General features: G+C 34.6%; 1 protein-coding gene across 3 annotated transcripts in view; it reads left to right on the top strand.

Moving 5' to 3' along the window:
- LOC129248063 (ubiquitin-conjugating enzyme E2Q-like protein 1) overlaps positions 1 to 17,311 on the top strand; it is a 52,664-nt gene that overhangs the window by 22,014 nt on the left and 13,339 nt on the right. The window contains exon 1 of one of the 3 annotated variants that reach the window (XM_054887489.1): positions 5,047 to 5,299. The exons of the other annotated variants lie outside the window; for them this stretch is intronic. The gene's annotated coding sequence lies outside the window, so the exon portion shown is untranslated. Of the gene's footprint in view, positions 1 to 5,046; positions 5,300 to 17,311 lie in introns of those variants that run through there. 3 annotated transcript variants of the gene reach the window in all.

Raw genomic sequence — 17,311 nt, forward strand, 5'->3', positions numbered from 1 at the left:
CTGAAACTAAGCATCCAAGTGCCGAATGGTAGGCCCCAGATGAGCCATCTAAAAATTCGCGTTTGGAGAAGTCAAAATTCAAGTGATTTTTTGACTATAAATCGCATTTAAACCATCAATCAAACCTCTCCGTATTCGCCTGATATGGGTCCCTGTGACTTCTACCTATTCCGAAAATTGCATTTGGCACGGAAGGAAAACGTTTTGCATACGTAGAGGCTATCCAAAAGGCTTGTACCGACATCCTGAAGGACATTCCGGTCAATGATCTGAAACACTCTTTCGAAAAGCTTTTGATCGCTCACAACAGTGTATCGAGGCCAAAGGGGACAATTTTGAATAAATAAACTCGAAGTTGCCAGAACAAAACTTCTGTCCTTTCTATTTTAGCTCAGTCTTGTTTATTTTGGATTTCACCTTGTATATGTAAATTATATATGCATGATTCAGAAATTGAACTTTACCTAATTGGCAGCACCGCATACCAACACTCACTGCTGTAGGAAACACCATTGATTGTTCGGACAACAAAGAAAATACATACATACGTATGTATGTATGCATATTTGTATGATGATTTAATTCGGGCGTGTGAAAGACCCACGCTCGTCACTACTGCTGATATTACTGTTATTGTAATTTTGTCACTGCTATCGCCCTCGAAGTTTTATAGCCCATAAAACAGCATCATTTCTTAAGCTAAATACACACCAGGCAACCGTTGCAGCAACACGGCCATGTTGAAGCAACCGTTGCCTCGTGTGTAGCTGTGTTGCCAATTGATTTTCGTGTTGCTGCAACCGTTGCCTAAAATATCAAATAAATTTAATTTTTGGGATAGGTTGCTGCAACCGTTGCTTCGTGTGTATCATTGTTTACTGCTTTTACTCGTTCAGTTCGTTGAAAACAAGGGAAGAAGAAGGTACGTGCGGAGTAAAATAAAAAATAATTTTATTAACGAATATAAAAAATTGAGAGAGCTGTGTGATATAAGTAGTGAAAAATATAAAAATAAAAATTTTAGCAAAAAAATCATACGAACAATTAAAAAATGAATACAATAAAATTGATAAAAATTTCAAGTCCGCAAAAGAGTTTCCTGTTGCAAGATACCGCAAAGTTATTGCCAGTCTAATTTCTGATGATATTGCCTCTCTCATTATGGTATCTTGTTTCGTTATTTATCCTCATGTAATTTTTATAGTCCGCTGGCTCATTTTCCTTCAGTTCTTTCAGCAGCCTCTCGTTCGAAAATTCGATTTTTTTTAAAAGCCAATTTTTGGACCAAATTTTCTTTCTCTTCTTTTGTTGCATCTCTTCTTCCTCATTTTCGTACAAAAGTTCGTCAATTATAATAAGAGAAGTAATTTTACGTATTTCGTCGATCATTTAAAAAATTTAATTTTACGTATCTTCCGCTTCTACCTTTCCTGCACCACAGTTATAGACAATACTGAGATTGAAGCAACGGTCGCAACGGTCGCAACGTGTTTCTTAAACAAAGGCAACACGTTGCTTCAACGGTTGCCTCGTGTATATCTAGCTTTATGATTATGCGCATATGTATATTATGTTTATAGACTTGTGTCTGTAAGTTTTGTTGGCAAAAGTTCAAAGCACTTTACCAGCTGTTCGAGTCTCATCAATGCAGTGATGATGAACAAAGGCGAGCATGTAAAATAAAATTAACGCAAGTCACTCGTTCACGAGTGCCAATATGCATAAATGCATACATACATACATATGTACATAGTTTGTGCACATATATACATACATTGTGTATACAATTATGGGTAAAAGCTTGAACAACAAAGTTTGAACCATTTACGAACCAACTACTCGGACAATTTGTTGCAATTCAAAACCAAAATGCCAGTGCGGCGACGATTCGCTGATTGTTGACAAGCGTTCAGCCGTTGCCTGCGTGCAATATTTTTAATGGGTGTTCTTTTTTAGCGGCATGAGAACCAGCTGAAAATGGCAAACTGTGTTGACATTTCTGTTCAGTCAGATTTGGCAGGTCATCATGAATCTTTTACGCCAGAACAACGTGAATTGTGAAAACTTACTTTGAAAAAAATAAAATAAATCTGTTCGCGCAGTTCATTGAGCGCAGTACTTGAGAAGTTGGTCTTTGTCCTTCGACTACGTGGAAAATTTTACGAAAGGATCTTGGCTTAAAGTACATTCACATATGGCAGATTACCTACAAAATTGACAATCAGCTGCCAAGACAAGTTTGAAAGGTTTTTCTTCTTAGGAATTGGTTTGGTGGAATATTTTATTGTTTTTTGTTTGTTTAATTATTATTGTTATTATCAAATAGCAATAGTTAATGAATTGCTAGTCGATTGTTGCTACATAGTAATAACAATTGGAGGAACCCCTAAACGACGTCTACTGAGATTGCAAAAAATTATGGCAGCAATGCGATATTACATTTTATAATAAGCAATAACAGGCCAAGGCGTCTATTGACACAGGCTTTTTTTCTGTAATATTAGAATTAAGTCTAAAAACCTCTTCTCTTTGCCGGCATCCATTTTATTTAGTTGGAAAAAAGTAGTCAAAAAATGGAATCGAATGGATCGTGTAAGTCATACCCGCGACTAACATACTTATGCCGGATTTCCTATTCAAGAAATAAATGTCATGAAAGTATCTACAAGATTATAATGAAACAAAATTCATTCCAACAATATTTCTGTTTTGTATTATCATTTTAAGTTCTCAAACTCTTAAAAAACACCCGATAAGTATATGATATGCAGGTGTGCAAATACATTATGGCAGATCGGTTAGGTAGGCAAGCATTTTCTTTCACCTACTAAAGTATATAAGGACATATTACATTAATTAGGGATTATCCTTGGAGTGGCAGTAACGCTGACTGTCATCTGTTCCTTAGTGCTGAGTGAGATCTTTTGCCGTCTGTAGTGTGTGAAGGTATGTTGTCTTTAAAGATATTGTATTCTTTATTTCACTTATGACTTTGACTTCGCTACTGTTCGTTTAAGCTTCACTTTTGTCGCGTCTTCCATATGAATTGAAATTCTTTCATGTGCACAATTTAAAATTTCCCAGGCTCAAAGTAATTTGTGATCTGCGTACACTTTTAGGTACAGAATAACCTATGCTTTTATTTTTAGAGTGATTTTTTTCAGAATGTAGCCACCCTAATGCATGGTGTGGGTGCATGAGCATTCGGAGAGCTTATTGATTCCCTTAAATAAGCATTAGTGGTGTGCATTGTTGTTGTTTATTTTCCTTTCGATGGCGCTAACTCGCCTGACGCACACATTTTTTCGTGAATGATTCACTTTTGCTCGTTTTCAGCCACTGAACCTTGCATTTTCCATATACCGGCAAGTACGCATGTGAGTGTACATGCATACATATGTACAAGTATGTAAATTTATTGGCTTTAATATTTTGCCCGCACCTCTAGTCATAAATATTATAAAATTGCGATTTTAAAAGCAGGAAGCGTCTTGTTTCTTGTACAGGATGGGCCATATAGCGTTTGCGTTTTGAACCACCTATTTGTTTGAGAATGGTAACACAAATGACATGTCAAATGTGTTCATAATTTACTTAAAGGTTTGACATTTACGAAATGGGAAGCTATACGCTTGAACAAAATTGGGAAATATTGAAAACCTATTTCCAAAGTGGTGAGTCTTCTTTTTCTTTTCTGATTTTCACATCGGTGGCTACGTCAATAAGCAAAATTGTCGGATTTGGGGCTCAGAAAATCCACACGTTACTGTAGAGAAGCAAATGCATCCACAACGAGTCACTGTTTGGTGCGATTTTTGGTCTGGCGGCATCATCGGGTCATTTTTTTCGAAAATGAGCGAGGAGCCGCGGTTACAGTAAATGGCGAGCGTTACCGTGACATACTCAACGAGTTGTTTCCAAAAATTAAAGAGGATGACATGTACGACATTTGGTTTCAACAGGACGGTGCAACTTGTCACACTGCCAAAGTTATACTCGAACTTTTGGCTACCGTTTTTGAAAACCGAATAATCAGCCGAAATTCCGATATCAATTGGCCGCCTCGGAGCTGTGATTTAAGCCCGTTGGACTATTTTTTGTGGGGAGCCGTTAAGACAAATGCTATGCGAACCATCCAGAGACGATTGCTGCCTTAAAACACGAAATCGAAGTTGCCATATATGACATTGGAGCCCAAACAATCGAAAATGTGCTTAAAAATTGGGTTGATCGAATGGCCTACTGTAAAGCCAGTCGTGGCAGTCATTTGAACAATATTATTTTTCATTCATAAATGACAATGTTTACTCTTCAAAATAAAAAAAAAAGTTTGAAAAAATATTGATTAGTGTTTTTATAGCCGATTCAAAGAGCAAATTTTACGTGGCCCACCCTGTATATCATATTAAAAAATGCATGTCCCAGTCTGAAATACATACATTTGCACTAGAGCGCGTGTTGCGATTTTACGAGAAAGAACTGCGCAATTAACTGTTAATTAAAACAAATACATTGTACAATGTTTAAACATATTTTATGTCATCTTGATTTAATACACATAATAATAATCCGTTGTTTTTCTTAGTAGCTTTATTAATAATTTGCAAGGTTACCTAATTCTTACAACTGAGTTAACAAATATGAGCTTAAAAACTAATAGTGAGAGACTAACTGTAAAATTTTGTTGCTGTTATGTAACATATGGCCTCGGGAGACGGTCCAGCATGCTTGACTGAGCTTTGTGTGTGTTAGTGCAGTCGGGTGTCGTCGTGTCACACATACTTGTTGTCGGCTTTTGAATGATGAAAATCAAAAATTTTAGATATTAGCGTCAATCAGCCGACACGCACACATATAAAGTTCTTGTCAAACAATGCTTGCCCGTCACCAGAGGCCAATAGACATAGATTGATTTAGATAATGACATCAAAGAAAAGGTCAGTTAGTAAGGGAGCAAATGAAGAAACGTGAAGAAGAGATGTGAGAGTATAAGTAGGAGCGGTAAGGAGAGAATGAGTAAGAAAGTGCGTGCTGTTGGTAGTGGGAGCATGGCTATGTGACTGCATAGTTATTAAATATTCGTATTACACGACCTCAAAGTTTAAGCGCCAAATAATTGCAAAAATTCAGACAGAGAGAGTGAAAGGCATCAAAGAAAGGCAATTAAGCTTTAACAGAAAAACCAACAAAAAATGCCGCTGAAGATTTGCAAAACTCGAAAATACTTTCTATAAAAATATAAGGCTCTTCGCACTGATTAAAACGTGTTTGGTGTAGTAACAGTGCATATTTTGCAAAGGTAAAAAAATGTATTTCTAGTAAAACATAAATAAATATGTGAGGAAGTGCCAAACTCGGTCCGGTCCGGACCGGATTTATTATACCCGCGCCTATTTCCGTCAAATTTAATTTAAGCTGGCTGTTTATTTTTGGAATTAAACAAAGTCATAGACAATGAACTTGCAATATCAGAGCGACGGACGGAATTCCAGTCTTAACATATAAAAAGTGGGCATGGTTTTTTCCCGATCTCAATATAATTTATAGGATGTCGGATCTATATAAGTGAGGCAGGGAGCAATGCGTGTACCATGTTTGCACGAGTGGGCGGTGCTCAGTTAATTTTTGTACCAAAACTGAGTAATTTTACAATAGTTCAATTATAACAGAAATATCGAGTTTTTTCTTTTTTGAAAATTAGGTGGACGTGGTGTGGGCCGTTTTCACCCATTTTGAATACCAAACTACGTTGGACAAAGAGAACCTTATATGTGAACCAAATTTCATTGAAATATATTAATTTTTTCACGAGTTACGAGTTGCGAACAGACATGGCTAAATCGACTCCTCTCCTCATTCTGAGTATTTCGGTATATACTTATATAAGTATGTATGTACCTATTTCTATCCCGATTCCTTTATACTATTACATAACATACAACTGTAATGTGAAAGAATTATTATACCGCGGGTATAAAACCAAGAAATGTGGCCACCTTCACTCGGTCTTTTAGGTTTATCGTCCTTAACTCACTCAGTCATCAGTCGTAGTTGGTTTATCAATATAGTCCATAGCAGGAACCTAGACACTCCGGTGGTTCCACGCGCTGGATCATATGTTGCAGAGTCTTGCCTGTATATACCCAAATCCAAAAAGTGACTAAGAATCAGTGAATCGACCAAGATGGAATCGGGAGTCGGAGCAGGGACTTTCTCTACATCAACCAATTTATCTATCTCTTTAAATTGACGAATACTGCTAGTGTTATTCAGGTAAAAGTCTTTGAGATCCTGCAGGCATGCAGAACGCTTAGGGATCGCAGGAGCAAGAGAGATGCCAACATTTTTTACGATAGTCAAGCTGCGATCACGGCTTTGACGATGCCATAGGGCACGTCCAAATTGGTGAACTCCTATAAGGAGGATATCAAATCTCATGGGTGCGCAGGTAACATTTCTCTGATCTGGGTTCCAGGACATAGGAACATAGAGGGAAATGAAATTGCTGATATGCTTGCCACGAAGGGGACTGAATCAGTCTCAGACCTCTTCGGCATGCCCTTGACTGTTGTTAAGGGGAAATTGCACAACCAATGAATCAGATGAATGTAGAACTCACCTTTGGCAATTGCGTTAGCTCCAACTTCAGTTTCAACAAAAATATTGATCATTGACGGCTCCTGCATGGCAATAAGGCAAGGCCATAGAGTGAGTTTTCCTGTATAGAAAAAGGATAGAATGGGATAATAGTACTGTGTATAAATCGGTTATGTGCACCTTAATGTGGGCACAGTCGAACTGTAAGCTGGGAACTTATATCATAGAGTTTGGAAATTCGTGTTTCGCTAGAGTTTATTTAACAGAAATTTCTAGAGCATGGGTTTACTTGGAAAGCTGGTTTGATAGATAGCATCCCTAATACCATTTCTATAAGTCTAAGAACATTTTTTATTATTTTCGGGACTCAATTTTTATGATAAAAAAGTAATAAATGTTGTAAAGAAATGAGCATATAAATTAATTAGAAAAGAAAATGTACAAAAAATATAAAAATTAGAAAAAGTGAAACAGCTTTAATTTTAAATTAGTCAGAATTTTAAACAAAACAAACATACTTGTACATACATTTCATTATATAATAATTAATTTTGAATAGCTTAAGTAAGCTTAGTTCGATTTTAGACAGAAAATCGGTTGAGACTATTGTTCGTAATTGATGTCGCCTCTTAGTGAACGATCAACTTTTTATGTATAAATTTTTATTTTGCAGATATGAATTTTTTAATGCCAATTTTAGGACTGTAGAAGTGGAGTTTTTTAAAAACATGTTCCTATTTTCACAAAAATCAAAATATTTAATATATTGATCGTTCACTAAGAAGATATAACCCTATACTAATGAAATCTTTTCGATTTTTTGATTTCAGTTGACTTGGTGGACTTGAATCGCGTCCACCGCAAGCCTCTTCCAAAAAAAGGGTCATGGAGGAAAATGCCATAACTCCGCCATTTTTAAATATTTTTACACAAACAAAGCCTTTTTTTTCTTTAAACATTGTAATATCCAATAATAAAAACTTTTATACAATAAAATTATTGCTACATATCTTTAAAAAAAAACCCAACTTTCGCTAATTTCACCGGACCACAAGGTATATAACCCCTTAACTAACACTTCCATATGCTAAGTATATTTCGCGCCCAGAGCACTTTATTGTATTTATTTATTTTAGTCGTTAATGCTCTCTCTTGGAGTGAATATTCAAGTACGTTCCTATTCGATTGCACGCAATATGAGTCGCGTGGTCAAGAGAAAGTTGGTCACGAATATTTGAAAATGTGTTAAGCCCTCGCAATCCACTGTTGTGTCGGAAATCGTTACAGTTTCCTTCTTAAATTGCAATTTATTATATGTACATATTTGTGGATTTTGCGCAAAAAATAACTTGCCTGAACAGTTAAACATAAAAAGGCATAAGCATAAACATAAACATGAGACATGCTTTTCTTTCGATGTGATTTGTCTGAGAGACGACGCGGTCTAAAATTTTTTTTTTTTATTTTATTTTTTTATTTTTTGTAGATCTCCATTTATTTCATACAATCTGTCATAACAATAATAAGTACTATTTTTACCTACAATTTAAAGAAGAATAACTTAGAGTAAAAACTCCCAGTGGGATTCGTTACTTAATAATGAACATCATATAACATATGTATGTATAAGTATATTAATATATAAAATTTTATAACTTTTGCATTTACGAATATTACGTTTTAAACCTTTGCATTAAATCGTTAGGCTGACATTTTTTTTAATCTTGAAGAGTAGCTTATCTTGGAAAGATTATTTGCTCGACTGAGAAGCAAGTCGGTTGTTATGTCTCTGGCTGAAGTTGTTTATTTCTTCGAAAGCTGTCGTAACTTTTAGGTCACGGTGCAATATCTCGTTTCGTACAAACCATGGCGCATTTGAACACATGCGGAACACCTTTGACTGAAATCTTTACATAATAATGATTTTGCAACTGAGCCCCATAATTGAACTCCGTACGTCCATATCGGTTTCAGAATAGATTTGTAGATGAGCACCAGTGTAGTCCAACTTTCTTTCGCTTTAGAAATATATGCGATCGCCAAGTAAGACGCCGGTCTAATAGAATACCTAAATATTTTTCATTATCTGTTTGAGGTATTGGAACGCTGTTAAGAGATACGGCAGGACATGAGCCATTTCGAAGTGTGAATGTTATCTGCGCCGATTTGCTTTCATTAGCTTTTATGCGCCATTTTTTCATCCAGTTGCTAACACTGTTAAGGTTTTCTTGTAGGTAATCAGAAGGAATTGAGGGAAGGGTACTTCTGGCCATGTCGACAGTATCATCTGCATACGTGGCTGTATATGTGTTCTTTGATAGTTGATATTTACATTGGATATCGAACCCACTCTTTGCAATTTATTTACTACGAAATTTCTCTCGTCCTTCTAAATGGAAATTTGAAAGCCCTCTTATAATAATTTTAAATAAACCCTTTTTAATTATTTTCGTGCTCCATACTCCCCATTTCGTAAAATTAAGTCGATAGTTTCTTTTATAAGTGAGTGTTATTGTTTTTGGAGCAGCATAAACATTCCCCATACATGTACGGAGAATATTGCTGGATTGACGGTAACGTAGAACCGACTGTAGTGGGAATGGTACAAGGTGGCGCAAAAGTAATCACCCTATCGGAAGATTTATAATACATATTTGCAAAGGGCGTCATACGTCAGTCATATTTGACACTTGGGAACTAGACAGCTACAAAAAACAAACAGACAAGCAATGGAGCGCGTAAAAGTTCATGAAAAACTAAATTGGATGATTAATATTGCACCATTGACGATGACAATTTCCAACCTAGCAAGCAATTTGTTTAGAGTACTATTTTTAGGTGTAAAAAAGAAAATAAATTGAGCTATTTTAAAAACCATCGTTTGTTATCAAGAATGATAGAAACAAACCCTTCAGAGAATGCGTTACGTTACATTAGCTTAGTTGTGCAGTATTGCTAACCCTTTGCTCTTCACTATAAATTGAGTTTTTTTTTATACCCAAAATGCAAAAATTTTAGAGTTTGGTGTTTGTTCATTTTTTTTAATTTAAAGCTACCATAACAGTAAGTTAAAAAAAAAATTGTATAAAAAAAGCCACTCTTGCATTTAAAGTTTATGCTGAGAAGAGAAATCTTGCTATTGGAAATTTGTCGATTCTTATAAAATTTAATGTTTTGAAAATGCAAATTACACTTTTGAGGTTATGCAAGAATATTGAATCTTCTTCTCTCAACTCTACTTAAAATTTAAAACCTGTTTATAAATTCTTAAAGGCCTTTGCATTTGTTGAATACGAATTAAAACCATAGAGGTGTATTCATAGTAAAAATAAACGAAAAAGCAGATAATACGGAAGAAACCAGAACGAATATTATAGAAAACAGTACCTTATCTTGCTGCATAACCTCAAATATAAAACAAGAGTTTTTCAGCCTTTTTTAAAAGAAATTTTCTTAACATAACAAGGATGATTTTTAAAACTACGTTTTTTTAATGCAATCTATTGTACAAGTTAATAATTAAAATATTCATTTTAATAAAGTTCAATACCCCTTGTCGCAATTCAATTGCTGATACTTTTCCGTAGTTAATAATTAATAAATTTATTTTAATAAAGTTCAATACCCCTTGTCGCAATTCAATTGCTGACACATCAATTGCTGACACAGTTCCGCTTGTTTCAAATTTAATTATTTACCTTTCTTACAATATTAACTCAAAGTGCTGACGACCTCAAATAAGATCACGTTGCATTCAACGTGATGATTGCTGTTCGATAGTTAATATAAAGTAGCTAGTAAGAAACAAAATTATTAATAAATCAACAGTCCAACTAAGAAGACATAGTCTTCCGGTAAAAAGATGAAAAGTAATAATTAAGCAAAAGTCCGATTAAGAAGACATACTCTTCCGACAATAATTTATTTAATAATAAACCAATATGTAATAAAAGATATAGAGGACATAGTCTTCTCTTTTTAAACTAAAATAAAAAGTATTTTATTAATTTACATAACCATAACACATTTATTATCAAGTAACGAAAATTGTACTTTGGTCACACTGATCACCAATTGGACAAGGGTGACTTTTACAAAATAAAAAATAAAAGTATTTGATGCTTCTTTTGACTAAATAAGTCTCAGATGCTACCCTGCATCTGCTCATTGTCGCCGGTCAAATTAGAAATACATATGTATCTACATATGAAGATTTAATTTGGCGACGTCGGCGATGGCAGTCTTGTAGCGAAAATGTCGTGAGTCTAAATAATTGTCTTCATAAAAACGTGTGCATTTTAATATTTGGCAGATGCCGCCTGTCGTCTGCATTCGGCAATGTGTTTAAACTATGAATATTTGCTAGAACCGGCTATTGACAAAGCTATTGCCAAATGGATACAGGTAAAGTGCGAAATTCGGTGACATTTTAAAACAGTTGAAAGCAAGACCTGAAGTCTAAATGCGGCCCGATATCGTCTCTAGCCAGCTCAATTCGGTTTAGTGTATTAACTGAATTTCAAAATGCACGCATATTTTAAAATAGTAAAATTTATTGCTCACATATGTAATCGCCCCCACCGTGACGATGCTTTACTTCTTGCATGAAGATTTATATATTTTATTTCCTACGCTTTCATTGTTATTACTCTTAGCATTTTATTGCTTCTACACTTTATTTTCCAGCATTTTTTTTCAAATGGAACTGAATTTCAAGCGCAAATTAACTGCGTCTAATCTTCCTAGCGCCTATTATGGGATAGAACAGCAACGCCACCTCTGTTGCGATAATTAAATCTCGTCGATAGTCACTCACTGCCGCACCTACTCACTGCAATGCACCTGTATTTACATACACATGAACGTGCATAAATGTATGCATGTACAAACGTGCACACATTTTGCAATGTACACATTTGTTGTCCGAGTAATTTATACATATGTATGTACATACATTAGAACTACAAGAATAGCCTAAGTGCCACGCACCCAAAAGTCCACACTGGCATTCACGTTTCCAACGCTAAACTATGTATATATAATATAAGCCCCAGCTTTCGCTTAGCCTCTGAAAATGTAATTTTTTCAGTTTCGATTTTCTGCGTTATGTGAAATTTTCGAAATGGAAACTACGAACAGTGCAAGTGACAGTTAAGATCTGTTCGATGCAGTTACTGCTATAAAAATTTATAAATAAATGTCTAGCAAAGTACGGTGACAGATTTCACAAAGGTTAAATTTGGTTTCTTCATCCAAGTGTGTCCACTCTTTGGGCAACCATTTTAACCTAACGATGACAGAAAAAGACTTTTAAAAAAGTAACAATGAAGTCTACTATGTTACTACCTTAAATATTTAATAACTAAGACTTCGGTTAGTTTTATTAATTTCTTGTCAACCTCATAGCCGGAAAAGTAACTACATATATTATTTTCTCGGTAAATGGCTGTAGTGATCGTTTAGCGTGTAGCGATAGTTTATGCTCATTGCCAAGGTGACATTTCACACTAACAAAATTCTTTTACTGTTTTTTGCTTCTTTCATTCAGTTGTCAGCTACGGGGAGAATTCGAATTCAAAGAGAAAATTCGATCAATTTTACAGTTATTCTTTGATAATGGCGAAAATGCTGAAATAGGGAATGGTGTTTATGGTGCCGATACTGTAACAGATAATTACGTGCAATTTTGGTTTCGTCGATTCCGTTCAGGCATTTTTAATGTTAAAGAAAATGTCGATAAAATCCCAGAAATAATCGAAGTTAACCGGTATGTTAGTAGTAGTAGCATCGCTGGGGATCTAAAGATCGGCCATGCAACAGTTTTAAATCATTTGCCCAAACTTGTTACGCAAAAATGATGGATTTCTTTACAAGGTGGCGCAAAATTAATCGTTTTGTTTTTGAAAAACTATTTTAGGCAATAAAAAATAAATGATTTTGAGTAATTGGAAATTTCCATTTTGTGCTTTACGCGCTTCTTTGCTTGTCTGTTTGTATACTGCCGGTGTCAAGTTCACAGGTTACAAATATGATTGACGTATGACGCCATTTGCAAAAATTATAAATCTTCCGATAGGTTAATTTATTTTGCGCTACTTTGTATATTCCGAAATGCTCAAAATGAGGAGAGGAGTCGATTTAACCATGTCTGTTCGTCCGTGTATACGATAATCTTCGTTCAACGTACTCTGGTACTGAAAATATGTGAAATCGGTAAATAATAAAGCCAACCTCTCACATATCGTCAATTTCTAAAAAGGAAAAACGTGATTTCTTATTATTGAACAAGAACTAGTCTGGCTTGGTAAAAATAATGTGCCCAATTAAGTAAAAACGACGCAAGTAATTTTTTGTAAAGTATGGGCTGGCGGCCGTCGTAGCCGAATGGTTGGTGCGTAACTACTATTCGGAATTCACAGAGAAAAAGTCGGTTCGAATCTCGGTAAAACACCAAAATTAAGAAAAACCGTTTTCTAATAGCGGTCGCCCCTCGGCAGGCAATGGCAAACCTCCGAGTGTATTTCTGCCATGTAAAAGCGCCTCATAAAAAATATCTGCCGTTCGGAGTCGGCTTGCAACTGTAGGTCCCTCCATTTGTAGAACAACATCAAGACGCACACTACAAATAGGAGGAGGAGCTCGGCCAAACACCCAAAAAGGATGTACACGCTAATTATATATATATATATTATTGAATAAGTGTGGGTAGTTTTTGTCCATATATATGGGCTGGCACGCCTACATTTGAGTATATCTCGTTAATGACTTGTTAGTACTATACTGCTACCTATCTCACTTAAATCCTACGTAAATATTATTGTTGAAATCGGACAAAAACTACCCACACTTATTCAATAATATACGAGTATTAATACTAAATTTTCGTCCATCCGTCTGATGCTGCAATATATAACTCTCTTTATCTATGAGTTTTGATTCTAAAAATTAACAGCCAGCCCAAAATAATATCTATTAAAATGGGCGCGGATATATAAATTCGGTCCGGACCGAATTTAGCACTTCCTTACTTGTTTCATTATTGATTTTCGTGTATGTGCCTATCATTAATTGACTGATTATTAAGAGCAATTCAATGTTACGAATATTCAGAAACTAATTGGAAATAAACCCAGCAATCTGATTTCGCTCTGATAATGTTAATTTTTTAAATGCGAAATTCGTCTCAGTGGTTGAGTGTACTGAGCCTATCGGCATCGTACTCGTAGGCGAGTAACAGAAAACTGTTGTCGCTTTTGCTTGTATAATTTTGTGCATATATGCATCATGTATATGCATATGTATGTATATGTACAAATGTAATTATATAATTATACAGAGCCATTAAACTTTAATGTTGACGCTTTTATCACCATACTTTGTTTATTTCTACTTTTATTAATGATCGCATATACTTCGATTAAAGTATACTTCCTATATTTCCTCAGCGGAAAATTGCATAAATTTTGCAAATATAGGATAATTTTACTCGTTTCAATATTTAAGTACAAACGAAATGTGCTTCACAATTTACCTAAATGAATTGAAAGTGGAATCATTCTCAAGGCGAGGGTTAGTTCTCAATCACGCCCTTTGCGACTATTTTCAAACAGGTGAGCCTTAAGCGCTGCATACACGAGGAATATAGGTATCTTCAATTCGCCACTTCTCTGCTCGGCTCACTTGGCAAAAAATTTGGATATGAAGCAAATACAAAGCTATCGAGCAAGATTGGCCGCTACCGAATATGGTTATACCTCATGAAACTACTATAAGTCACTATTTTACAAACAAATGTGATTTTAGGCAGCTCTATTCCAGCGCTGCCAAGATATGTTTATTTATACCAGTTGCTTCATCTCTCTCTTAACAACGCGAGAGAGCCGCTAGTTTGAGATTAACAGAGGTCCGCAAAGATCAAACAATGTATAAAAACACAAGATTTCTGATGAGAGATGTTTATTGTATGAAAGTTCGTACATGAATATTTTATAATGTGATCACACAATTCTGTTATAACAAAATATCCTATATATAACAAAATTACTTCTGTCTATGACAAAATATATACATATATGTATAAACAATAAAATACATACATACATATATGTATTCTAATTCCAATTCTAAGATATTACAATTTTGGCTTGCTGAATGCAGTTGCTGCCACATGAACAAATTAAACATTAGTAATTGGCTCATAAGTTTTTTTTCTGTTTCTTGATTTTCGCTCTTTATAAGCTTAGTGCTCTCAAATTTCCTATTCATCTTTTGTCCGATAACAGTTCTAGTTCGCTCACTTTCCCTGTGGCAGTTAACCAGTAACCTTGTTTTTCGAAAATGGAACAGTATTCCTTGCCAAAGCGAAACGTATTCAAAAAATTACCAACGAAAAGTAACCCCAAAACTAAAGAAAAAATTGGGAAATAGCGAATTACACACACTTTCTTCACTATTAACTTTTTTGTTTAAATAGTTTCACTTCAAACTCTTCAAAATTTACATCCGTTTACAATCAGCTCTTTACCTCACTGATAAATTGCTGTGAGTAAGAAAGTATTCCGCCAAATTTAGTACAACTTTTCCTTGAATGTTAACCGTTTTGTGTAAAAGCACGCCAAAACACACCTGGTATCATCTAAATAGAATAGTAAAGAAACAAACTAATAAATACTTAAATTCAAGAGAAGCAAAAATACACTAAGTCGTCCTGCAATATACCAATGTTCATTTTTATATGAAGCATATATGTATGTAAGTATGTATGTGCAAAAGTTAATATTTAATGTGCATATAAACATAAGTACATACATACTCTATGTCATATCGTGCCCCTTTGTAGACTTTTTGTCAACCCATTTGTTTATCTATGAGTTTGTTGTGTAAACATTCGTTTATTATATCCATCTATCTGCATATGTACATATATGCTTTATCAATGATTAATACGTGTTTGTAATTACTATAAGTAAATACAGTGTCTTTTTGTGTTTGTTCTCAGGGTAGGTAAGTGCGTGTCAAGTGCCAAGTTACCGAAATGGTTGAGCAGATCTAGTCTCGCGAATGAAAATGTCTGTATGTGTGTACAATGTTATTAGTCCAAATGAATAAATTCCCTGGATGTCGTTTTTGTAGCAAAACGAGTTAATACACTTTTGCTAGCCCAAATGTTATGTTAACAGCGATGTCCACTTTGCAAATGTAAAATTTAAGCTACCTTGAGGTGCAGCCAGAACCGTAGTAACTATACAAAGAAAAGAAGAATCAATTAAGTTTTGTATGGTAGAATTTTCGTGCAGAAAATTATTTTAGCTTAATTATCTATTTTTTGTTATAAGCGGAGTAAAAGCTCTTATTATTTGAGATAGCATATCATTTACTTCAATAGTGTCATAACCCAAAAAACCAAAATGCCGAGAAAAACGGCTGCAAAGTTTTCAATTTACCATGTCTCCCTGTGTAAGAGTTAGTACTTATGCTCATTTAATCCGGTAGTCTTAGTATACATTTTTTACAGAGCATAAAAGAAGTGCTTGTGGTAATTTCTGCATACTTATCTATATTAAAAAAATTGTTTTCCGATTCTCACACTATGGAAGTAAATGGGCGATATGCTAAAAAAGCATTGACATAATCTTAACGCTGTTATGATAAAAGGACAACAGTTCGGATAGACATTTGCAGTCGAAAATTTTCAAATATAAATAAGGATCAGCTGTTAACTCCATTTTTAACTTACGACTAAATTTATTAAAATAATTTTTTCCATAACTACACTCATGATTAAGAAAAGTATAATTTGATTTACAAACTTGCAGGCCAACTTCCAGCAAAACCACATAATTATATTATATAAATCATTTTGGTTAATGGTGTAATAAAATATGGTGATATCAGTAGAGCGGTGGTTGTTATACTTTTGGCAAGCGTGGTATACTTACATTTTCAGAATGACGCTGATTACACTGAAATTGGCACCGTCAAAATAATTACAATTTCCTCTATATATGGACGTTATTTAATCGCTTGCAATAAGCAATTCATTCTAAGAACTCACACTTATAATATTACAACTTTTATTTAATAATAATTACGTAAAAATTCGTACGAGTCGAAATAAATGCTGTCCTAAATGTGTCCCTTGTTTGCTAGCGTTGAATGCATGTCCAAAATAGAACTGACGAAAAAGTGAAGTTAATTTACAGGCATCATATTATCATTGCAATACGATTTGGATTATATATTCATCATAATTATGCAAGTAATATTAAAAATAATATTAAATAAATATATAATATTATATACGAAAACAACACTGAAACTGACGTACATCATTCATGCAGATTTGTCGTGACTTCTCTCATAATCGACCACGGCGCACAGTGCTCCGAACGTGGACTCAAAAGCAAAAACTGAAAGTCTTGCAAGAACTCCAATTAAAAAAATTTTCTAACCTATTCTGTGATAAAATAGACCTTAAGCCTTATAGTTTATATATGTATATATGTAATTGACGCGTACACCCCTTTTAGGGTTATTTCATTTTTGAATCATTCAAACCGATTTTGTGGATCATTTTGATATTTTCTGGTGTTGCCGCAATATTTGTTTACGGAAGAAGTTATCACATCTAACGAGGCCAATTATCAATAAAAAATCAGAATATAAGTGTTTAAGGTGTATCACCTCCAAAGCGCACTTGATAAAGTCGGAAGTT

This window comes from Anastrepha obliqua, chromosome 5 (assembly GCF_027943255.1).
Source record: "Anastrepha obliqua isolate idAnaObli1 chromosome 5, idAnaObli1_1.0, whole genome shotgun sequence".
Lineage (NCBI taxonomy): Eukaryota > Metazoa > Arthropoda > Insecta > Diptera > Tephritidae > Anastrepha > Anastrepha obliqua.